Below are 9,812 nucleotides of genomic sequence, written 5' to 3'. Positions count from 1 at the left end.
CTCGAAATCAAATGCCACTCACACCAATTCTCGCCGTTGATATTTTTAATGTGTGGGGTCCCTTTTGTCAATTCAAATGGAAATTTTTATATATACTTCTTGTCGTAGATTATGTTTCGAAATGGGTGGAATCTAGAGCCACCAAACCTAATGATTCTCAAGTTGTTTGTGATTTTGTAAGAGAAAACATATTCACTAGGTACGGTACACCAAGAGTGGTGATAAGAGGTGGAGGCTCACATTTCAAGAAGTCTTTCCACGCTCTTCTCAAAAAGTACAACATAACACACAGGATTGGTACGCCTTACCATCCACAAACTAGTGGACAAGCGGAAATTTCAAACCGTGAGATCAATTCCATTCTTGAGAAAACGGTGAATACAACAAGGAAAGATTGGAGCTTTAAGCTCAATGATGCACTTTGGGCGTATAGAACGACGTACAAGACACCAATTGGTATGTCTCCATATCGGTTGGTTTATGGCAAAGCTTGTCATCTTCCGGTTGAACTTGAACATAAGGCTTATTGGGCGATAAAGTAGTGCAACATGGAGTATGATGAAGTGGGGAAGCAAAGGAAGTTACAACTAAATGAGCTAGAGGAAATACGTTATGATGCTTATGAGAGTGCCCGAATATACAAGGAGAAGACTAAGCTTTTCCATGACAAGATGATTTCTCGTAAAAGTTTCATTGTGGGACAAAAAGTCCTTTTATATCATTCTCGCCTTAAACTATTTCTTGGAAAGTTAAGGTCCAGTTGGATTGGACCATATGTTGTTACTAATGTTTTTCCTTATGGTGCAGTTGAAATTACTATTCTTAGAGACAACTCGGTTTCCAAGGTCAACAACCATAGATTGAAGCCATACTATGAGAACATCTGATGAGTGCCAAATATTGCATATTTCGACACTCTTTTATTGGCAATTAACTCATCTTTTGCGCTTTAAAATCATATATTATCCCAAATTCTGTATTTTCATTGTTTTCAAGAATAAATACTTTTGATAATTAACTATGCGTTTTTAGGTACTAAATAAAGCTTGGATGAATTAAGATGCCAAAAGAAGTAGAGAATTGATGACAACGGAAGAGAGATAACGAAGCTCCTACTAGAAGGAAGTGAAGAATGTTGTTTGCACCTCATCCGCAAGTGAAGAATGTTGTTTGCAAGACCTAAAGCTAGAAGTGGGATTGAGATTTTTAGCCTTGAAAAATACGTGGGCCTAGAAGTTATAAAACCCAAGATCCAAGACCCAAACCCGCTGCCATGTCTGAGCCATCAGATTTGATTTGATAGAGCTGCACAACATCCAACAGTAGATCCACGCGGTACATCAACGTTTGATGCTCCTTCCTAACACCCTAGCTTCTTATCTCTTCCTCTTGTACGAACAGAAGCCAAACACTCCTTCACGTCAGTTTCATCTTCTCTCTAAGCTCTGTAGAAACTTCACTTCTCCTTCCCTCCATCAATCATCCCCGACCGCCTCTGAGCTCAGCCTCCCTATCAACCACCTTCTCAATAGCCATCAATCAACTCTTAGTCTCTATCTATCTCCATCTTAGCTTCTTCTCCCAAACAGTAACCCTAGAAGCTATGATTGAGAGAGATAGAGTTAGGGTTATCTTCAATAGCAAAATCAAACATCAAATCAAGAGTTGCAGGTATGAATTGCAGAAGGGGTTCGTCAGAAAACTCGTTATGGGTAAGTGGGTATTCTCCAATTATCAAATTTAAGGGATGGAGTGAAATTGTGTATAAATAGGGATGAGAATTGTGTGTAAAACTCATGCTCGGAGTAGCCGGTGCACCAAGCTGTAGTTTATATTTGCTTTCAGTATTATTATCATGTTTTAATTCAATAACTACGATTTAGATGGAACCCATAATCTACTGCTAAGTTTGGTTCATGTATTGATATTGTTCTTGTTGTGCTATAACATTTAGGATGAATATAATCTGAGCACTTCATCATTTTACTTTCACAGTGTATGTCATGTATCCATTGTAGTCAGATTACTTCTATGTTGAATGTGTTGCAGCTCGTGCTTAACAGATTGTTGTTCAATCCCTAGACTAGTTGTGCTTTAACTAGACAATAAGTACTTCGGAGGGACACCTTAGTTGTGATTACAATATCCATCTTAGGAAAGGTTTAATCATCTAAGTGATAAAACTGCATTTTGATTAGTTGTACTGTGAGAATACATCTAATACTAGGGGTTAGTTAGTTTCCTTAGTTGACATTAAGCCATCCATTGAGACCCTCGATAAAGGGCAGACCTTCATCTTGTCCAGTGTCCATTACAAGGGACAAGAACGTTATTGAAACTGGACTGACTTAGCTGAGATTAGGTGGTGGATTCGACTGCCCTAGTGCCCTTTAATCTGGATTCTTGTTTTCTATTTTGTGTTACATAACCAACATCTAGCCGTATCGGCAAACAAAGCCCCCCTTTTTGGTTACTCTTGTTCTAAGTCAGTTGTAGTAAGACCATAACTTCAAATCTACACCCACCTTGTCCCTGTGGATCGACCTGTGATTTACCTGTGTTACATTAGGATATCGTGCACTTGAAGTTATACATAGTCGTAGGTACTCTTTCTAGACCTACCAAGTTCTTGGCGCCGCTGCCGAGGACTCGGTAGCGGTGTAATTGATTCTTTGGTTCCGTTTTACTGATTTTCAGTTTATTTCTTGTATATATGTGTTAAGTTATTGTTTTAGATTAGTGTTAGTTGTAGTTTTAATTATTTCTATCACCTGCATCATCATATATTTTGCATATTTAAGACTGTCTTTGCATCTAGCTGTGACATTCAATCATTCTGTATCTGCATATTTTCATAGTGACATCATGTAGATTAGTTTATGCATTGACAAATTTCTTTGTTTCTTAGTTCAAGCATATAACCATCAGTAGATCATCATTCTATTATAGTATAATTGTTCTCATTTCAGCTGTAGTACAACATCCATCCTGAACTTTCTCCTCTATTCATTGTGCTGGCTGAATCATTTTGTAATTATTAGTTGTAACTTAGTCCTGTATTTTTTTATCGCATATTAGGTTTTCTGTTGCCTTTTAGTTTGTAATCGACTCTCATCTGTAGCTTTGCTGTTGTATTATAGTTTAGTTAGTCCGTTTGTTCATACATCTGCATCACTTTAAACCTATCTGTCTTTGCATCCTGTAAGTTTCTTTAGCATAAATCTGTTGTGTACTCCACCTGTTATATAATCTGCATCTTTGTTTTATATTCCCGCAGTTTCAGTATCTGTAGTTCAGTCAGTTCATCTGCATTTTAGCCATGTAAATATTAGTTGTATCTACATCTTTTCGTCTTTTCAATTCAATTAGTTTACATGCATCACTACTTCGTAGTATCATCTCTATAAATCTGAGTCAGTTGCATATGTTGTAGTATTCTGTAGCCAATAGCATAATCTATACAATGTGTAAATTTCTTAGTTGAGTCATAGCATACTACCACCTGTAACTTTTCATCAGCTTGCTGTAACTTTATAGTTTCTTCCATTTGATTTATGTAATTGTAAATTAGTTGTTTAAGTCCTTCTGCATATGTTGTTAGGTTTGATTGATGTTTTTAATTTTTCAGTCCCTTTTTTCTCATATTTGCATCTAGTTAAGATCTTTCAGTTTTAGTCACCTACATCAATGTGTTGTCATACCCATGTCCTGATTAGTCATAACTAGTTTTAACCTATCTCAGACATAGATAGTTCAATAGTTTGAAAGCATACATACACTTGTAGATATCCATCAGTGAGTTAGTCATATAGGATCCTGTAAAAGCTTCGGAGTGTTTAAGCTGCGTCTTGTTCCTTTGTTAATATTTGTTGTTTTACACAACACTTGGTCCAGTCACAAATTTGTGGAATTCTGGTAGCACTGTTATGAACTCAAGCCTGCAAGGTCGATCTGTCCCCATTGCAGCTGTACTGTACTATCGCACCTGATGTTGCATTAGTTTCCAATATAATCTGCAGCTGTAGGACAATCATCTGTGAAATATTTGTAGCACCAAGTATGGTACTGCCAGTTAACTAGAAGTTTACAGTTTGTCACCACCCTGTATCAGTGCAAGCATTCTCGAACCCCATCCCCTGCCCATCAGTGCACTGTGTGTTAACTTCATTTGGCATAACAAACACTTTCTGTCTTCCTGCAACAAAAATTCCAAGCTCAATTTGTAGTAACAGTTCTATACTCCTGTGTGTTTACATTTCTGGGAACTGAATCTATTTTCTAAGTAACCAGGTACCCGAACTTTCATTGTTGCGAACATCAAGGAGGAGAAGGAAAATGATCGAAGAAAACATGAGTATCGTGCTTAAACCCAGTCCTGTACTGACGGTGCCTGCGAAGCTGAAGTGCAAACCAAAGGAAAGAGAGAAAAGGAGCAGAACCCAGTTGTTATTATGGCTAAACCCGGTTGGTGTCATTCTCGAACCTCATTGTAATTTATATTTGTATGAATGATAAACCATGTTTGCCTGCTAACCTAGCTGCCAGACTGAACAGTATCCAATCCCTGCAACATAGAGTATCTGTTTAGGCATAACCTTGATGTATCTAGATACCATTTTCACTGGCTGCAAGTTCCATCTCTGTTTGTGCATCTGTCAACTTCTGAGATGTTGAGAAATTTATGCATGCTTGCATAGTCAAGATACCTTTTCGCATAAAGCCCTACTTTGCACATTGGTGCTTGTCTGATTAATACAAATTGTTGTGTCTGTGTGCATACTTATGTGTATCTATTCCATTTCCGCGAGCTTTGCTTCCCTGATTTGATCACCAACTGAATCTGTTGTGTATTCTGTACTATCTAGTCTCTACAACATTTTGGCCCTGAGTGCATGAATTATCTTTAGATTCCCGTGACCTTGCGCATTTCTTAGTTGTCTGATAACCAGAACATGTTGATTGTTGCTCTTCCTTGACTAATTGCCATGAATGCTTGTTGAACTAGTTGCTTTGCATAACCGTATCGAACCCTGCAACAAAGTGCATGATACTGTAGTAATTGGGTAACATACCCGCTAGCTGAATTGTTATATTAATGTGCGTCTCTCAACCCCTGTTAAACCTTGTGATTGTCCTGTCTTCGATAACTCAGTCTGTCACTAGTGTTAGAGCATAGCTCGGTTGAACCCACCAAGCGTTGGTATGTCAAGTTTGGTTGTCATATTTTAGTGAACCAAAACTCAACTCATTTAAAGAGTCGCTTGATTATTTATTAGAGTCAACTTCGTATAGGTTAACTTGAAAGTATTAGGATATGAGACATTACAAGTATTACGTGAAGACTTGAAGAATGTGAAGAAGTAAGGAGATACAACGACAATATCATCCTTCCACTTGAGGTTAGTAATATTTGACTTGAACTGTTTCATTCCCTAACGTATCTTTCATGTCGTGCATATTGAAAACATAACTGCGAAGCTGTGAATGATTATACTCTAGTTAGACATAGTATTAAGGAATACAATACGAAGTATAACGCTTATCTTTTGAAATTCGTATATAAGACATCGACATAATCGTATGAATGCTATTGTGATTATGTATGGGTATGGGTGAAGATTTCGTCCTAGGAAACAATGTTTTACATTAGTTTAAAGGAAGTACAATTCATAAACCTGTTTTATGAATCGAAAGGGAAATCGCTAGGCTTATTGGTATTGTTATTCATTGCAAATCTTTGGATTACCAATATGTGTGTTTAGTATAACCGCTCATGACTTGATTATGTTCTTGGTAAAACTGTTCACAAGTCCCGACTTTTGTATCGGTATGACTTTTATTAGTGAAACCGATCTTAAGTAATCACCTGAGATGATATGATCGATTTTTTGTAATTGATATGACCAACTCTATACATTGGGGGACCGATCCTAGTAAGAGGTGCAACCGATCAAAAAAGGGGAATCGATCCTTGTAATAGGTGCAACAAGTTTTTAGTTATTGGGAACCGATCCTATGAACATGTGCAACAAATACAAGTTAGATACCATATATATGTGGGGACCGATCCTAGTACCTAGTCAACCAAGTTTTGGTAACTAGCGTGACTAATTCTAATACCCACATAGAGGTAAAATCAAAACTTGTTTTGTAGAACCGTGAAACCCATGATTTGTGATTTGATAGGATAATCAATCACATAGTTCTTGGAAGTCAGATGAACCAATTCTAAATTTGTTTGGAAGTGTGGAAAATCGATTCCAAGAGTGTAAATATGAAAAAGGATTTACAAAGTAAAGATGTCGACATACTTTGAACACGTGCAGTAATTCTTACCTTTTATTGTTCAAAGTTATTCCTTAATAACTAAAGGAGAATCCCGGATCGAAATAAAATGAGAATCATTTAATTAAGGTTTTTAGTTTTATATGCTTTTAATTTCAAGCAATTAAAATGCATATCTTTAGAAAATAAAAATTAGTAATGTGCATTTACTAGTTGGAGATTTTCTACTGAGATTTCGGTCATTAACTGCACAGAGCATTTCCAGGAATTATGAAAACCGATTTTGTGTTTATTGCATATCTTTAAGAATATTCGATTTTGGAAATTCCTTGGTGTCCAAACTTCCTTGGTCTATAAATATTGAAGTTTGCATTTCAAGCAAACTAATCCTCAGAGCCAGCAAAACTACCTAGTTGTGTTGTTACTGGTGGAGCCGCCTATTCGGAGAGGAAAGTAACCTAATTAGGCGAAATCTCTTACGACTGCTCAGTTTAAAGACTTCTTTGGGATTGAGAAGCTCTATTAATACCGTTGGTGGTAAACTAGATAATTGCAGTTTATTATTAGTTTTCGATTGATTTGATTGCACCTAGATTGTTTATGCTTGAGAATCTTCTCTTCTGATATAAGATTCCCTCAAACTAGATCGAAGTTTCGACGGGGATCTTTAGACTGTTTGTAGTTCTAAAGACATCTTGTGATAATCCATTGTTAACAGACTCCGTTCTGTGTGTGATTGATCACAAGAGATTCAAGTTGATTGTGTGCAGGTGTTTATTGAAGATCAAAGAAGATTTGAAGACAAAGAAGATATTTGGGTTCATAATCTTTGGTATGCACAATACTTGTTTCGGCTGGAAAAGGATCCAACTATAATCGGTTTATCTTTGTGATAGATTTGATTGATTAGTTGTGTAGATTGGCATCAATACAATTCTTTGTTATTAAAAGTAGTGATTGCAAAATCTTGACAATTAGTTTTGTAATTGTTATTGGATAGATCTAAGGACCCGACAAAGGAGTTTATTGGGATAAACGTAAGATCTTTTTGTCAAACTCACATCACTTGGTTGAAAAGAGTTGTTACCGAACAGATTTTTTGTTCCTTTACTGTTTGGAATACGAACCAAAGGAATTGTTCTAAGTGCGTGACTTATTGCAAGTTGGAGGCGCAGGGATACAGACAGAACTGGGTGAACTATATGTTTAGTTGTTTGGTCTCAACTATACGAAATTGGTTTAGATTTTGTATAGCGGCTTAATCCTGAGAGTATTCAATTCTGGACAAGGTCCCGGGGTTTTTCTGCATTTGCGGTTTCCTCGTTAAAAAAATATTGCTGTGTCTTTTAATTTTCTATTTCCACAATTATAATTGTTTTATTATAATTAGAAGTAAAATACACAAACGTTAATTCCTATTTACTTGATAGCAATCCTATTTTGTTTGGTTAAGTCTGAACCTTTTATCAAGTAAACATACTTCGTTGTTGTATTATCTCGATCTTGTATCCATAGTCAATCACACAAGTTATCTTTTTGTCGTATTGTCTCGATCTCGTATCTATAGACGATCACACGAAGTGTGAACCGATTAGTTGTATTGTCTCGACTCATTCCATAGACAATCACTTTTGGAGAAAGGACTTATAAGTGGAAAAGTTTTAGATTGAGGTATATTTGGGTACCCTCGTCTTTCCAATTGGTATCAGAGCAGGCAAACACGAAAAGATCTAACAATCTGTTTTTGGTGCGATCCAACCTATAAGAAAAATGAATCTTGTGAATGATTCAGTTAACGTACCACCAAGATTTAATGGGATGAATTACCCATTTTGGAAAGCTTCTATGAGAACCTTTCTTCAATCCCGAGATTTTAATATTTAGCTATTAATCGAAGACGGATATGAAAGACCAAGAGTAGAATATCTAGAAGCAGAGGTTAAACGCTTAGCATTATACACATTCGAAGAAAGAGCTCTTGCAAAGAAGAACTCTGATGGTCTAAATGCCATCATACACGCAGTAAGTTATGATCTTCGTCATCATGTTCTGTCATGTGAAACTTCTAAGGAGGCATGGGATACTCTTGAGACCGTATTCGAAGGTAATAATACCGAAAAAGAAGAGCGACTTCTGTCCCTTTCATCTGAATGGGAATACCTTAAAATGGATGATAACGATACATTTGAGGAGTTTAACAGTAAACTTTATGAGATTGTCAATGCTTCTTTCTTACTAGGAAAGTCTATACCTGAAAAGGAAATAGTATGCAAATTCTCAGATCGTTACCATCCAGATACGAGTCTAAGAAACATGCCATAATAGAAGCAAATGATATTTCTACACTTTGTCGAATCTCTCTTGTAGGAAAGTTAAAGATCTTTGATAGAGAAATTCCGCTGAAGAAGCAAAATGAGAAACGTTGCCAAGAGGACAAGGTACCTGTTGAAAAATAGCTTGACTCAACTATTGTGCTTCTAGTGAAATGAATTAAGGATATCTTATCTAATGATAAACATGATCTTGGTCCATTATTGTTTTGTCATAAAAAAGGGTAATGAAGAAGTACAATGCTTCAAGTGCCGTAACTTCGGACATATGGCAAAACATTGTCCCAGCAGAAGAACTCAGAAGTGAAACAACGCGTATGTCTCCACTCTTGATGATATTCCGGAGGAAGAATCCAATGAAGAAATATCTAATTGTAATGCACTTCTTGCCAACTCTAACGATGATGAATCATGTGAGTCTAATCAACTCCTAGAAAAACTTGAGTTGGGAATTAAGGAAAATAAAAGGTTAAGCATGGTACTTGAAAACCTTTTGAAATTCCTATCAGATAAAACCTGTAAGGTAAATATGAACAAGAAGAATTTTGTGAAAAACCAAAAGAATCAGAAACTAGTTTTCTGATAACATGATAAGTTCTTCATGTGGAAAAAATAACCACACTGCAGTCTCTCTTGGAAATAGATTTATCAAGACGCTTCACAAGGGAATAAAGATTTTGAAGGCTGGTAAGTTTATGAGATCTCAAAAGGAAATTGCAAACCCTTGCAATTGCAAGAGAAAGAAAGAACGAAAGGAAACACAGTCAACTGTGTTTATAAGTCATCCTAAGGATGTTTTTATTTACCTATGGTGAGAATAATTCTCATCTCAATACACACTGATTGTGTTGAAAAATGCATCCTCACGTGTTGCCCAAAATTCTGATTGTGAGGAAGCATAAATCTGGGCAGGTATTCATGTCTGTTTCTTAAAGTATAAAATGATAAGATATCTTTTACTGTTGGGAAGAATATATTCGGTTTCCATAAACCATATTATCCCTTGATTTTCTCCCATCTTATATACCTTCTTCTTGTCCGAAAGAAGACTATTTTGTTTCAATGGAGAAATCGGTAAAAGAAGAGTCATCTCTTGATGATTTAGAACTTTGTACATTAGTTATGACTTAAACTCATGATGCCTCTTGTTGATGGTGGTTTTTAGCTTAGGGAGAAAACTGTAAAGTTCTGTCTACC

General features: G+C 36.3%; 1 long non-coding RNA gene across 1 annotated transcript; it reads left to right on the top strand.

The window, feature by feature from the left end:
• The first annotated feature begins 1,437 nt into the window (after positions 1–1,437).
• Positions 1,438–4,711, top strand: LOC113293311. The gene is made up of 2 exons (XR_003332201.1): positions 1,438–1,712; positions 4,291–4,711. It is a non-coding gene; the product is annotated as an uncharacterized LOC113293311 (long non-coding RNA).
• Positions 4,712–9,812: the final 5,101 nt, after the last annotated feature.

The sequence above is a fragment of the Papaver somniferum genome, chromosome 7 (assembly GCF_003573695.1).
Source record: "Papaver somniferum cultivar HN1 chromosome 7, ASM357369v1, whole genome shotgun sequence".
NCBI classification, from domain to species: domain Eukaryota; kingdom Viridiplantae; phylum Streptophyta; class Magnoliopsida; order Ranunculales; family Papaveraceae; genus Papaver; species Papaver somniferum.
This window is presented reverse-complemented; position numbering and strand designations above follow the sequence as displayed.